The following is a 16,668-nucleotide window of genomic DNA, read 5'->3' as shown; positions in this document are numbered from 1 at the left end:
TTCAGCTCTCGCTGGTCGGGCCGCATCAGCTGACCAGCACCGATCGTCTGGCACTCCCCAGTGAGATGAACCCAGTACCTCAGTTGAAAATGCAGAAATCACCGGTCTTCTGTGTCGCTCGCGCTGGGAGTTGGAGACTGGAGCTGTTCCTATTCGGCCATCTTGCTCCGCCCCCCCCCGAAACCACATTTTTTAAAATAGCATATCTGAATGGCTAGGACAAATGATCATTCTACCCAGTAATATTTTTGTAGTTTGCAACAACACCCGTAATATCATATATAAATAAGAGATAGGTGCCACTAAAAAAAAAAAAAGAAAAAATGTTATCTAAAAGACTGAAATGGAGACCAGGTGTGGTGGCTTATGCCTGTCATCCCAGCATTTTGGGAAGCTGAGAAATTTGGATCACCTGAGGCTGAGAGTTCAGGAACAGCCTGGTCGAAATAGTGAAACCCTATCTCTACTAGAAATACAAAAATTAGCTGGGTGTGGTAGCACATGCCTGTATTCTCAGCTACTTGGGAGGCTGACGCATAAGAATCACTTGAACCTGGGAAGCAGACTGCAGTGAGCCAAGATTGAACCACAGCATTCCAGCATGGGAAACAGAGTGAGATTCCATACATTTTTAAGAAAGAAAGACTGGATCGGAGCAGAGTAAACACTTGCAACCCCGAGGGCAATGTGGGGGGGGGGGGGGCAGGTGGCAGCCTCCTCTACATCTGTGCCATTTGCACTGAATAGGCTAACAGAGACCAGGTGCACCATCTGTTTTCAACAAAAGTCTTAGGATGTAAAAGGCTTGGAAATAAAAGTAAAAGAGGTTTTGGATTTGCATTTATTCACTCTTCCTCAAATTTCAGTTCAGTCCTCAGAAAAAGATGCAGGATTTTTCTTCATCATTTTCCCACCTGGAGACACCTGACCAGCAAGCCCTCTGCCCCACCTTGGCCTGTGGTTTCAAGGCTGGCTCATCCCTGCTGCCTGTTGTGTGGGGATGCTGCCCTTCGCCAATGAAGGGCAGAGGGATACGATTATACAGTCTTCCCTGTACACACATTCAGTGGGTCTTGAGCTCTTTTCCCACCTCTAAGAAGAGTGAGGAGAGTAAAGAATAATATTATTGAGTGATTAAATAGCTCCTGGCAGAGAAGGGAAGCAAGGGTAGTCAACAACCCAGAGTTGGGTTGTTTTACTTCCCAGTGTGTCTGAGTCTGCAGCTTTAATTGGCTCAGAACAGGGTAGTGCATGCTGATTAGTTTGTGAGTATGCAAAAAACTTAAAGGCACCACTCAGAGGTGGGCATAACAGTGCAAACAACCAACCAGATAAGGGTAGGCATATGTAAAATAAGTGAAAGTTGGGAATCTATCAGAGGAAAATGTGCCAAATAAGAAGACAGGTTCTTAATCTGGTCCACGGATTTGACCTGTAGTTTGGCTTTCAGGCTTTATATTATCTTTGCCTTGCAAGTGGGGTTTCACTGGGGACCTGCCCCTATCTGCCTAGTCATTTGTCTTCCCCCGTCTCTATCATTACTAAGCGTAAGATTATATACACTTACTTGGTTTATTATATTTACATGCTGCAGAGATACTAAATAATTTTGAATTTACTAGTAAATATTTTTCCCACATAGAGAAATTATATTGTAAGAAAGTATATACATATAAAAAGTGAAATGGCATATTCATATAGTTTTCTACTCTGCTGCAGAATGCAGGTATATGAGAGACATTTTACAGTTGTATATTTTCTAGTTTTATCTATGAATTAAATGTTACAAATAGTAAGAATTATAATAAATGTTTACATAAAGCTATTAGAAATAATACGGGGAAGGAAATAACATTGTCTAAAATGTTTGCAAAAAATATATGATGTGTCTTTTATCAGCGAAAAAGAATAATTTTATTATAACATAAAATAACTGTTCTAGAAGAAAAAATATATAGAACAAATTCTTATTTTATTATTATACTTTAAGTTCGAGGGTACGTGTGCACAATGTGCAGGTTTGTTACATATGTATACGTGTCCCATGTTGGTGTGCTGCACCCATTCACTCATCATTTACATTAGGTATATCTCCTAATGCTATCCCTCTCCCCTACCCCCACTCCACGACAGGCCCCAGCATGTGATGTTCCCCACCCTTTGTCCAAGTGTTCTCGTTGTTCAATTCCCACCTACGAGTGAGAACATGTAATGTTTGGTTTTTGGTTTTCTATCCTTGTGATAGTTTGCTGAGAATGATGGTTTCCAGCTGCATCCGTGTCCCTGCAAAGGACATGAGCTCATCCTTTTTTATGGCTGCATAGTATTCCATGGTGTATATGTGCCACATTTTCTTTATCCAGTCTAACATTGATAGACATTTTGATTGGTTCCAAGTCTTGGCTGCAGTGAATAGTGCCACAGTAAGCGTATGTGTGCATGTGTCTTTATAGTAGCAGGATTTAGAATCATTTGGGTATATACCCAGTAATGGAGTTGCTGGGTCAAATGGTAATTCTAGCTCTAGATCCTTGAGGAATCGCCACACTGTCTTCCACAATGCTTGAACCAATTTACACTCCCACCAACAATGTAAAAGTGTTCCTATTTCTCCTCATCCTCTCCAGCATCTGTTGTTTCCTGACTTATTAATGATTGTCATGCTAACTGGCATGAGATGGTGTCACATTGTGCTTTTGATTTGCACTTCTCTAACGACCAGAGATAATGAACATTTTTTTCTTATGTCTGTTGGCTGCATAAATGTCTTCTTTTGAGAAGTATCTGTTCATATACTTTGCCCACTTTTTGATGGGGTTGTTTGATTTTTTTCTTGTAAATTTGTTTAAGTTCTTTGTAGATTCTGAATATTAGCCCTTTTTGAGATGAGTAGATTGTAAAAATTTTCTCATACTCTGTGGGTTGCCTATTCACTCTGACAGTAGTTTCTTTTGCTGTGCAGAAGCTCTTTAGTTTAATGAGATCCCATTTGTCTATTTCAGCTTTTGTTGCCATTGCTTTTGGTGTGTTAGTCATGAAGTCCTTGCCCATGCTCATGTCCTGAGTGGTATTGCCTAGATTTTCTTCTATGGTTTTTATGGTTTTATGTCTAACATTTAAGTCTTTAATCCAACTTGAATTAATTTTTCTATAAGGTGTAAGGAAGGGATCTAGGTTCAGCTTTCTGCATATGGCTAGCTAGTTTTCCCAGCACCATTTATGAAATAGGGAATCATTTCCCCATTTCTTGTTTTTGTCAGGTTTGTCAAAGATCAGATGGCTGTAGACGTGTGGTATTATTTCTGTGGGCTCTGTTCTGTTCCATTGGTCTAGATCTCTATTTTGCTACCAGTACCTTGCTGTTTTGGTTACTGTAGCCTTGTAGTATAGTTTGAAGTCACGTAGCGTGATGCCTCCAGCTTTGTTGTTTTGGCTTAGGATTGTCTTGGCAATGTGGGCTCTTTTTTTATTCCATATGAGTTTTAAAGTAGTTTTTTTTCCATTTCTGTGAAGAAAGTCATTGGTAGATTGGTAGCTTGATGGGGATGGCATTGAATCTACAGATTACCTTGGGCAGTATGTACATTTTCACAATATTGATTCTTCCTATCCATGAGCATGGAATGTTCTTCCATTTTTTTGTTTAGTCTTTTATTTCATTGAGCAGTGGTTTGTAGTTCTCCTTGTAGAGGTCCTTCACATCCCTTGTAAGTTGGATTCCTTGGTATTTTATTCTCTTTGTAGTAATTGTGATAGGGATTTCACTCATGATTTTGCTTTCTGTTTGTCTATTATTAGTACATATAGGAATACTTGTGATATTTTTCACATTGGTTTTGCATCCTGAGACTTTGCTGAAGTTGTTTAGCAGCTTAAAGAGATTTGGGGCTGAGATTGTGGGGTTTTCTAAATATACAATCATGTCATCTGCAAACAGGGACAATTTGACTTCCTCATTTCCTAATTGAATACCCTTTTTTTCTTTCTCCTGCCTGATTGCCCTGGCCAGAACTTCCAACACTATGTTGAATAGGAGTGGTGAGAGAGGACATCCTTGTCTTGTACCAGTTTTCAAAGGGAATGCTTCCAGTTTTTTCCCTTTCAGTATGATATCAGCTGCAGTTTTGTCATAAAGAGCTCTTATTATTTTGAGATACATCCCATCAATGCTAGTTTTTAGCATGAAGGGCTGTTGAATTTTGTCAAAGGCCTTTTCTGCATCTATTGAGATAACCATGTGGTTTTTGTCTTTGGTTCTGTTTATATGATGGATTACGTTTATTGATTTGTATATTGAAGCAGCCTTGCATCCCAGGGATGAAGCCAACTTGATTGTGGTGGATAAGCTTTTTGATGTGCTTCTGGATTCAGTTTGCCAGTATTTAATGAATATAGAAAGTTGTGAAAGGCATGTAAAATGAATTTTGCATTGTCTAAACAACAGATATTACATAAATTTATGAGATTTTTACATGAGTTTCAGTATTACAATACTACATTAAGGCAAAACTATAATTTTGTTTTCTCACATTTAAAAATTCAAGCTTGCCTTATATTATTAGTTTAGTCTTCTTTTGTCTTTTATTTATTTATTTATTTATTTTTAAATTTTATGGATACATACAAGTTGTACATATATATGGGGTATGTGTAAAATTTTGATATAGGCATACAATAGGTAATAAATCAATATAGGTATGGAAATATTTATCACCTCACATAAATATTATTTATATACTTTGGAAACATTCCAAATTTTCTATTTTATCTATTTTCAAATGCACTATAAATTATTGTTAACTACAGTCTCCCTATTGTGCTGTTAACAGTAGATCTTATTTTCTCTATCTTTAAAGAAAAATTTTGAAACCTCAATTTACAGTACCAAAAGAAAAAAATTTAAGCTGAAAGCTTATTCTTGCAAGGAAAGCCCTTTCTTTTTGTTTTTAAGCAGATAGCTACAGATCAAAAGTAAAATATTTCCACTGGTCCCATTTGTCAATTTTGGCTTTTGTTGCACTTGCTTTTGGTACTTTAGTCACCAAGTCTTTGCCCATGTCTATATCCTCAATGGTATTGCCTAGGTTGTCTTCTAGGTTTTTATAGTTTTATGTTTTACATTTAATTCTTTAATCCATCTTGAGTTAATTTTTGTATACAGTGTAAGGAAAGGGTACAATTTCTTTTTTTCTGCATATGGCTAGCCAGTTTTTCCCAGCATCATTTATTAAAAGGGAATCCTTTCCTCATTTCTTTTTTTGTCAGATTTGTCAAAGATCAGATGGCATAGATGTGTGATGTTATTTCTGAGGCCTCTGTTCTGTACCATTGACCTATACATCTTTTCTGGTACCAGTACCATGCTGTTTTGGTTACTGTAGCCTTGTAGTATAGTTTGAAGTGAGGTAGCATGATTCCTCCAGCTTTGTTCTTTTTGCATAGGATTCTCTTGACTATGTGGATTCTTTCTTGGTGATGATGCAGAGAAATAGGAAGGCTTTTACACTGTTAGTAGGCAGTGCAAATTAGTTCAAGCATTGTGAAAGACAGTGTGGTGATTATTGAAGGATATAGAAACAGAAATACCATGTAATCCAGCAATCCCATTACTGGGTATATATACCAAGGATTATAACTCATTCTACTATAAAGACACATGCATACATATGTTTATTGAAGGACTGGCTATTTACAATAGCAAAAAATTGGAATGAAATGCCCTTCAATGATAGACTGAATAAAAAATGTGGCAGAAATAAATCATGAAATACTATGCAGCCATAGAAAAGAATGAGCTCATGTCCTTTGTAGGGACATGGATGAAGCTGGAAACTATCATCCTCAGCAACTAACACAGAAACAGAGAAACAAACACTGAATATTCTCACTGATAAGTGGGAGGGAGCTGAACAATGAGAACACATGGACACAGGGAAGGAAATATCACACACTGGGGCTTTTCATGGCAGAAAGTGGAGGGAGAACATTAGGACAAATACCTAATGCATGTGTAGCTTAAAACCTAGATGATGGGTTGATAGGTACAGCAAACCACCATGGCACATGTTTACTTTTGTAAGAAACCTGCATGTTCATCACATGTATCCCAGAACTTAAAGTAAAATTTTAAAAATATAAAAATAAATATTTCCACAAGTAGCCACTCCATGTTCATCTTCTATTATGCAAAGTGCAAATTTACTGACCACAAGATGAATATATTATTGACTATTTCCCTGCCTTCTCATTTTCTCTGGCAAAATGTTAATTAATGTACTGTCCTTTCTTTCCCTCCAGCCCATTTATTTATTTATTTGTTTTCTGAAAACAATTTCCTGAGGTTCAGGAACTCCCCCCTCTAGAGAATCTTTCATATCCCCAAATTCGTTTGATATCTAAGGTGTATTTTGATTTACAATTTCTTTTTTGGAGTTTTATTCATTTCCAACAAATAAGTTGAGTTTTTCTGCTTTAATGGTGATGAAGGGCAGACAATTCATTTCTGCATTTCAGTTCACTTTCAGTGAAGAAGGTGACTTTGTGTTTCTTCTTGCTTCTAATACATAAAAAAATTAGAATTTAGCCTGGGTCCTATTGTTAGGTAAGTAACTAAGTTGGGATTTTGTTTTGAAAATTTCCATTAATGACCAAAAGTTAAGATTGTCAACTAGTTGGTTTTAATTTCTCCTTACTGTCAGGGTACTCAATAACTATACTGTTTTTGTATTTTTTGTTGTTGTTTTAGTTTTTCTTTCATCAGATTTGACCAACTCTACCCAATTAAGACAAACCGAAAGAATTCCAAATTATGGGAAACAAGACTTCTGAATTTGCTAAAATTCCTCACAGCTGAAAAGAAGAAAAAAAGAGCCAAGACATTTGGTTTTTCTATCTCCTAGTTTTCTTTATAAAATTGTTCTTTTGTTTCCTTTCTTCCACCTTACTCCTTCTCCTTTAGCTATCTTTGGTTCCAAGTTAAAAAAAAAAATCTAGAGAAGGCTTGTAATGATTCAGATTCCTTAAATAACTTAGAATAAGGGCATCGCTTACACCTTTCGGGGTGTTCTGATTATTTTGTGGGGTTTCAAGAGTCATAAGTGGAATCATCTCAAGTGTAAAGCTCTTGCTTTATCGAATTACCTGACCATTTTGACTTTTGAGGATACCAGAAATTATCTCTTATACTTTGAGAGAATTTGAATTCGGTGTGTGTAATTGTGTACAAGAGCTAAAATATTAGGGGTCACTCAGAAAAATTAACAGAAAATTGGCATTACTATAGAGGGCTACTCATTTCTTTGTATGTTTAGATAAGAAAATTGTGCATCTTTTTGGCCCTTTTCCTTAAAGGGCTTCATTCTAAAATCAGTAGTATTATCAAGCAAAGTCGAAAATACCACCTATCAAACTAAGTCACTTTAATAAAACCTTTTTGTAAAGGAAATTTATATCTTTAAAGGAAATATCTACCATTTAAGGGCAGCTCTTTCTCTTCACCTAAACTAATAAGAATTTCAACTAGGGGGGAAGAAAATGTTGATGTAACCGACCACATCTTTTTTAAGACCTATGTCTGTGTCTTTGTGATGCATATTTTCGACTTTGCCTCACCCAAATCATGCCTTTGGAGATGCAAAGTTAGAGTTGCCTTGTTATCAATTGTTTGGAACATAAAATAGATAACCAAGAGATTAATAATCTAAGATAAAGAAAAGAAAATTTTTGAAAACTGTCAAATGAAATATTTCGTGTCTATATGATTTTTCTTTGTCTGGGCCTGTTATGTTTATTGTTCATATATGTCATATGAAAATAATAACTTAGTAACAATTGTATAAAAAACTCTGTATTTGTGGCTGGGAAGGACTCACAGTCATGGTAGAAGGCAAGGAGAAGCAAGTTACATTTTACATGGATGGCAGTAGGCAAAGAGAGAGCTTGTGTCAAGAACTCCATTTTCACGATCACTAGATCTCATGAGACTCATTCCATTCACTATCATGAGAATGGTGCAGGAAAGACCCGCCTGCATAATTCAATCACCTCTGATGAGATTTCTCCCATAGCACATGGAAACTGTGGGAGTTAGAATTCAAGATGAGACATGGGTGGAGACACAGCCAAACCATATTATTCTACTCCTGGCCTCTCCCAAATCTCATGTCTTCCCATTTCAAAATCAATCATAGCTTTCCAGCAATTCCCCAAAGTCTTAATTCATTTCAGCATTAACTCAAAAGTACATAGTCCAATGTCTTATGTGAAAGAAGGCAAGTCCCTTCCACCTATGGGCCTGTTAAAGCAAAAGCAAGTTAGATACTTCCTAGATACAATGGTGGTACAGGCATTAAATAAAATCTTTCAAAATGGGAGAAATTGGCCAAAAGAAAGGGCTATAGACCCCTTACAAGTCTGAAATCCAACAGGGTAGTCAAATTTTTAAGCTTCAAAATGATCTCCTTTGTCTCCATGTCTTGCATCCAAGTCATGCTACTGCAAGAGGTGGGTTCCTATTGTCTTGGGCAGCTCTGCACCTGTGGCTTTGCAGGGTACATCCTGCCTTCTGGCTGCTTTCACAGGCTAGTGTTGAGTGTCTGTGACTTTTCCAGGCACACAGTGAAAGCTGTCAGTGGATCTATCATGATGGGGTCTGCAGGACGGTGGCCCTCTTCTCACAATTCCACTAGGCAGTGCCCCAGTGAGGACTCTGTGTGGGGGCTTTGACCCCACATTTTCCTTTTATACTGCCCTAGCAGAGATTCTCCATGAGAGCCCTGCCCTTGCAGCACACTTCTGCCTGGACATCCAGGCATTTCCATACATTCTCTGAAATTTAGGTAGAGGTTCCTTAACCCCAATTCTTGACTTCTGTGCACTTGCAGGCTCAAAACCACATGGAAGTGGCCAAGGCTTAAGGCTTGCACCTTCTGAAGCCACAGTCCAATCTCTACATTAACCCTTTTCAGCTACAGCTGGAATGCTTTGGGCACAGGACACCAAGTCCAGCACATGGATGCTGGACTCATCCCCTGAAACCACTTTTTTCTCTTAGGCCCCTGGACTTGTGATGACAGTGACTGCTTTGAAGACTGCTTACATGCCCTAGAGATATTTTCTTTATTGTCTTGGGGATTAGCATTTAGTTCCGTCTTACTTAAGCATGTTTCTACAGCCAACTTGAGTTTCTCCTCAGAAAATGGGTTTTCCTTCTTTATTGCATTTTCAGACTGCAAATTTTTCAAACTTCTATGCTCTGCTTCTCTCATAAAACTAAATGACTTTAACAGCACCTAAGTCAATTCTTGAATTCCTTGCTGCTTAGAAATTTATTCTTCCAGATACCCTACATTTTCTCTCTCAAGTTCAAAGTTTCACAAATCTCTAGGGCAGGAGCAAAATTCTTCCAGTTTCTTTGTCAAAACCTCAGAAGAGTCACCTTTGCTCCAGTTTCCAATAAGTCCCTCATATTCATCTGAGACCACCTCAGCCTGGACTTTATTGTCCATATCGCTATAAGCACTTTAATCAAATCAATTCAACAAGTCTCTAGGAAGTTCCAAACTTTCCCACATTTTCCTGTCTTGTTCTGAGCCCTCCAAACTATTCCTACCTCTACCTGTAACCCAGTTCCAAAGTCACTTCCACATTATTGGGCATCTTTTCAGCAGTGCCAAAACTACTAGTATCAATTTACTGTATTAGTCTGATTTCATGCTTCTTATAAATACATACGTGGGATTGGGAAATTTATGCAGCAAGAATGTTATTGGACTTACAGTCACACATGACTTGGGAGGCCTCAAAATCATGACAGAAGGCCAGGAGGAGAAGCTTATATCTTACATGGATGGAAGGAGGCAAAGAGAGAGACTGTGAAGGAAAATTCCCATTTTTGAAACCATCAGATCTCATGAGACCCATTCACTATCATGAGAATATCACAGGAAAAACTCATCCCTATGATTCAATCATCACCCACCTTGTACCTCCCACAACACATGGAAATTATGGGAACTACAAAATGAGATTTGGGTGGGCACACAGAGCCAAACCACATCAAACTCTAATTGACTTTTTAAAAGTAAACATGTATCAGACTAATAGAATCTAGCTCTGAGGCTTTTCCGTCCACATGACTTTAGTAATTTTTGGTAAAAATAATCTGGTATATTTAGTCTCAGTATTTCCTCCCATAATTTAGAATCTTAATTGTACGTCATGTTACATTAAGTAATTCTAGGTTATTCACTGGTATTTAGGGTTACTAAGAATAGGAGAGGAAGGTGAGATTTGGTGAAGTTTAGTGAAAATGTGGATGTGATTTTTGATTTAAAAATTTCAAGTGGAAGAAAGGGTATCAGTGATTGAAGATCAAATTAATGAAATAAATTGAGGAGACAAGGTTAGAGAAAAAAGAGGAAAAAGAAAGGATGAAAGCCTCCAAGAAATATGGGGCTATATGAAAAGACCAAATCTACATTTGACTGGTATAGCTGAAAGTGATGGGGAGAATGGTACCAAGCTGAAAAACACTCTTCAGGATATTATCTATGAGAATTTCCCCAACCTAGAAAGGAGGCAAATACTCAAATTCAGGAAATACAGAGAACACTACAAAGATACCCCTTCAAAAGAGCAACCCCGAGACACATAATTGTCAGATTCACCAAGGTTTAAATGAAAGAAAAAGGGTTAACAGCAGCTAGAGAGAAAGGTCAAGTTACACACAAAGGGAAACCCATCAGACTAACAACAGATTTCTCAGCAGAAACCCTGCTAGCCAGAAGAAAGTGGGGTATAATATTCAATATTCTTAAAGAAAAGAATTTTCAACCTGCAATTTTATATCCAGCCAAACTAAGTTTCATAAATTAAGGAGAAATAAAAATCCTTTACAGACAAGCAAATGCTGAGAGATTTTTGCCACCACCAGGCCTGCCTTACAAGAGCTTCTGAAGGAAACACTAAACATGGAAAGAAGCAACCAGTAACAGCCACTGCAAAAACATGCCAATTAGTAAAGACCATTGAAGCTATGAAGAAACTGCATCAATTAATGTGCAAAATGACCAGTAAACATCAAAATGACAGGATCAAATTCACACATAACAATATTAACCTTCAATGTAAATGGAATAAATGCCCCAAGTAAAAGACACAAACTGGCAAATTGGATAAAGATTAAAGACCCATTAGTGTGCTGTATTCAGGAGACCCATCTGACGTGCAAAGACACACATAGGCTCAAAATAAAAGGATGGAGGAAGATCTACCAAGCAAATGGAAAACAAAAATAAAAGGAGTTGTAATTCTAGTCTCTGATAAAAGAGACTTTCAACCAACAAAGTTCAAAAGGGACAAAGAAGGCCATTACATAGTGGTAAAGGGATCAATTCAACAAGAAGAGCTAACTATCCTAAATAAATATACACCCAATACAGGAACACCCAGATTCATAAAGCAAGTCCTTAGAGACCTACAAAGAGACTTAGACTGCCAAACAATAATAATGAAAGACTATAACACCCCAGTGTCAATATTAGACAGATCAATGAGACAGAAGGTTAACAAGGATATCCAGGACCTGAATTCAGCTCTGTAACAAGCAGACCTAATAGACATCTACAGAGTTCTCCACCCCAAATCAACAGAATATACATTATTCTCAGCACCACATCACACTTATTCTTAAATTGACCACATAATTCGAAGTAATGCACTCCTCAGCAAATGCAAAAGAACAGAAATCACCACCAACTGGCTCTCAGACCACAGTGCAATCAAATTAGATTTCAGGATTAAGAATCTCACTCAGAATCGCACAACTACATGGAAACTGAACAACTTGCCCTTGAATGACTACTGGGATAATAACAAAATGAGAGCAGAAATAAAGATGTTCTTTGAAACCAATGACAACAAAGACACAATGGATCAGAATCTCTGGGACACATATAAAGCTGTGGTTGGAGAGAAATTTATAGCACTAAATGCCCACAAGAGAAAACAAGAAAGATCTAAAATCAACACCCTAACATCACAATTAAAAGAACAAGAGAAGCAAGAGCAAACAAATTCAAAAGCTAGCAGAAGACAAGAAATAACCAAGATCAGAGCAGAACTGAAAGAGATAGAGACACAAAAATACCTTCAGAAAAGTCAATGAATCCAGGAGCTGGTTTTTTGAAAATATCAACAGAATTGATAGACCACTAGCAAGACTAATAAAGAAGAAAAGAGAGAACAATAAAATAGACGCAATAAAAAATGATAAAGCAGATATCACCACTGATCCCACAGAAATACAAACTACCATAAGAGATTACTATACACACCTCTATGAAAATAAACTATAAAATCTAGAAGAAACGGATAAATTCCTGGAGACGTACACTCTCCCAAGACTGAACCACGAAGTTGAATCTCTGAATAGACCAATAACAGGCTCTGAAATTGATGCAATAATTAATAGACTAGAACCAAAAAAAAGTCCAGGACCAGATGGATTCACAGCTGAATTCTACCAGAGGTACAAAGAAGAGCTAATACCATTCCTTCTGAAACTATTCCAATCAATAGAAAAAAGGGAATCCTCCTTAATTCATTTTATGAGGCCAGTATCATCCTAATATCAAAGCCTGGCAGAGACACAACAAGAGAAGAGAATTTTAGACCAATATTCCTGATGAACATCGGTGCAAAATTCCTCAATAAAATACTGGCAAACGGAATCCATCAGCACATCAAAAAGCTTATCCACCATGATCATTGGGCTTCATCCCTGGGATACAAGGCTGGTTCAACATACACAAATCAATAAATGTAATCCAGCATATAAGCAGAATCAAAGAAAAAAAACACATGATTATCTCAATAGATGCAGAAAAAGCCTTTCACAAAATTTAACAACCCTTCATGCTAAAAACTCTCAATAAATTCGGTATCGATGGAACATATCTCACAATAATAAGAGCTATTTATGACAAACCCACAACCAATATCATACTGAATGGGCAAAAACTGGAAACATTCCCTTTGAAAACTGGCACAAGACCGGGGTGCCCTCTCTCATCACTCCTATTCAACATAGTGTTGGAAGTTCTGGCCAGGGCGATTAGGCAAGTGAAAGAAATAAAGGTTTTCAATTAGGAAAAGAAGAAGTCAAATTGTCCCTGTTTGCAGATGACATGATTGTATATTTAGAAAACCCCATTGTCTCCACTCAAAATCTCCTTAAGCTGATAAACAAATTCAGCAAAGTCTCAGGATACAAAACCATTGTGCAAAAATCACAAGCATTCTTACACACCAAGAACAGACAAACAGAGAGCCAAATCATGAATGAACTTCCATTCACAATAGCTTCATAGAGAATATAATACCTAGGAATCCAACTTACAAGGGATGTAAAGGACCTCTTCAAGGAGAACTACAAACCACTGCTCAGCGAAATAAAAGAGGACACAAGCAAATGGAAGAATATTCCATGCCCATGGTTAGGAAGAATCAATATCGTGAAAATGGCCATACTGCAAAAAGTAATCTATAGATTCAATGCCATCCCCATCAAGCTACCAATGACTTTCCTCACAGAATTGGCAAAAAAAAACCCTGCTTTAAAGTTCATTTGGAACCAAAAAATGAGCCCACATTGCCAAGACAATCCTAAGCGAAGAAAACAAACCTGGAGGTATCACACTATCTGACTTCAAACTATACTACAAGGCTACAGTAACCAAAACAGCATGGTACTGGTACAGAAACAGATATATAGACTGATGGAACAGAACAGAGACCTTAGAAAAAATGCCACACATCTACAACCATCTGATCTTTGACAACCATGACAGAAAAAAAGAAAAAGAAATGAGGAAAGGATTCCCTATTTAATGAATGGTTCTGGGAAAACTGGCTAGCCATATGTAGAAAGAAGAAACGGGATCCCTTCCTTACACAGTATACAAAAATTAATTCAAGATGCATTAAAGACTTAAATGTTAGTCATAAAACCATAAAAACCCTAGAAGAAAACCTAGGCAATACTATTCAGGACATAGGCATAGGCAAGGATTTCATGACTAAAACACCAAAAGCAACGGCAACAGAAATCAAAATAGACAATTAGGATCTAATTAAACTAAAGAGCTTCCACATGGCAAAAGAAACTACCATCAGAGTAAACAGGCAACCTACAGAATGGGAGAAAATTTTTACAATCTACTCATCTAACAAAGGGCTAATATCCAGAGTCTACAAAGAACTCAAACAAATTTCCAAGAAAAATCAAACAGCCCCATCAAAAAGTGGGCAAAGGATATGAACAGACACTTCTCAAAAGAAGACATTTATGCAGCCAACAGACACATGAAAAAATGCTCGTCATCACTGGTCATCAGAGAAATGCAAATCAAAAGCACAATGAGATACCATCTCACACCAGTTAGAATGACGATCATTAAAAAGTCAGGAAACAACAGGTGCTGGAGACGATGTGGAGAAATAGGAACACTTCTACACTGTTGGTGGGAGTGTAAATTGGTTCAACTATTGTGGAAAACAGTGTAGAGGTTTCTCAAGGATCTAGAACTAGAATTACCATTTGACCCAGTATTTCCTTTACTGCATATATACCTAAAGGATTATAAATCATGGTACTATAAAGACACATGCACACATATGTTCACTGTGGCACTATTTACAATAGCAAAGACTTGGATCCAACCCAAATATCCATCAATGATAGACTGGATTAAGAAAATATGGCACATATACACCATTGAATACTATGCAGCCGTAAAAAAGGATGAATTCATGTCCTTTGCAAGGACATGGATGAAGCTGGAAACCATCATTCTCAGCAAACTATCACAAGGACAGAAAATCAAACACCACATGTTCTCACTCATAGGTGGTAATTGAACAATGACATCATTTGGACACAGAGTGAGGATCATCAAACAATGGGGCCTGTCAGTGGGTAGGGTACTGGGGGAGGCATAGCATTAGGAGAAATACCTAATGTAAATGATGAGTTCATGGGTGCAGCAAACCAACATGGCACATGTATACCTGTGTATCAAACCTACACATTGTGCACATATACCCTAGAACTTAAAGTATAATAATTTTAAAAACGTAATTTTTTATAGCTTAGAGAGCCTTTCTACTGGTATTGAGATAAAAATCACTGGTGATATTCAAACTTTTTTTGTAAACTGATTAGTTTCTATTGATATCTCATGGCTAGAATTCCAAAGTGAAAACTTAAAGATCTTTATTCATATGAGTGTTCATGTCTGCTTGTATGTACATGAGCTTTGTTATGTGTGGGCCACAAGTTACCAAAGTGGCTTAAAATTAAAAGAGTACTAAAAAATGGCCAGGCATAGTGGCTCACGCCTCTAATTCTAGCACTTTGGGAGGCCAAGGTGGGTGGATCACAAGGTCAGGAGTTCAAGACCATTCTGTCTAACATGGTGAAACCCTGTCTCTACTAAAAATACAAAACAATTAGTCAGGTGTGGTAGGCGGCCCCTGTAGTCTGAGCTACTCAGGAGGCTGAGGCAGGAGAATGGCGTGAACCTAGGAGGCGGAGCTTGTAGTGAGCCAAGATCACACTACTGCACTCCAGCCTGGGCGACAGAGTGAGACTCCATCTCAAAAAAAAAAAAAAAAAAAAAAAGAACACTAATAAATTAAATAAGCCCTTATTTATTTATTTATTTAGAGACAGAGTCTCATTCTGTTGCCCAGGCTGGAATGCAGTGGCACAATCTTGGCTCACTGCAACCTTCACCTCCCGGGTTCAAGTGATTCTCCTGCCTCCACCTCCCGAGTAGCTGGGATTACAGGTGCGTGCCACCATGTCCAGCGATTTTTTTCTATTTTTAGTAGAGATGGAGTTTCACTACATTAGCCAGAGTGGTCTCAATCTCCTGACCTCATGATCCACCCACCTCAGCCTACCAAATTGCTGGGATTACAGGCGTGAGTTACCATGCCTGGCCACCCACATATATTTTAAGTTCACGTGTCTTAAGTAAATATTTGATAAGTACACTGTCTTTAAAGTTATTGTTAAAGTAAAACGAGAAATGTCTTCAGAATTGTCAAAATATATTATAATTTAGATTTATTGGTCAAGAAGTTTTAAATTTATCTCTGCTAAATATTATAAAGTGTCAATATATGGCATGAAGATTATAAAGCTATAAATGCATTTCAGAAAAGAATTATCTTCATGGATTTTTCAAAATAAAGCATTTAATATTGTTAGTTTAATTAAAATAGCTAAATCTTGAGTTACTGGCAAAAAAAATATTATGTAACCTTAAGGTTCTTACTTAGGTAATCACCTGAAATTCACAAGCTATAAAAATGGTTAACAGGAAAATAAATTTGAATGAATACTATCACAGTTTTTATAAATAATCTGGGTAAACTCTCAAAAATGATTAAATAAAATTAAATAAATGTATGTAAATAAAGGTGTCAAATAATTTAGAATCTAAAGTTACCTTAAATAATAGTCATTAAGTGTCTGAATCATTTCTAGTTTTCTAAAAAAGTGGGAAAACTTCTTTGTAGGTTCTGGATATTAGCCCTTTGTCAGATGAGTAGATTGCAAAAATTTTCTCCCATTCTGTAGGTTGCCTGTTCACTCTGATG

Source organism: Chlorocebus sabaeus, chromosome X, assembly GCF_047675955.1.
Source record: "Chlorocebus sabaeus isolate Y175 chromosome X, mChlSab1.0.hap1, whole genome shotgun sequence".
In the NCBI taxonomy this organism is placed as follows: domain Eukaryota; kingdom Metazoa; phylum Chordata; class Mammalia; order Primates; family Cercopithecidae; genus Chlorocebus; species Chlorocebus sabaeus.
The sequence above is the reverse complement of the archived record's forward strand: the minus strand, read 5'-3'. Positions refer to the sequence as shown.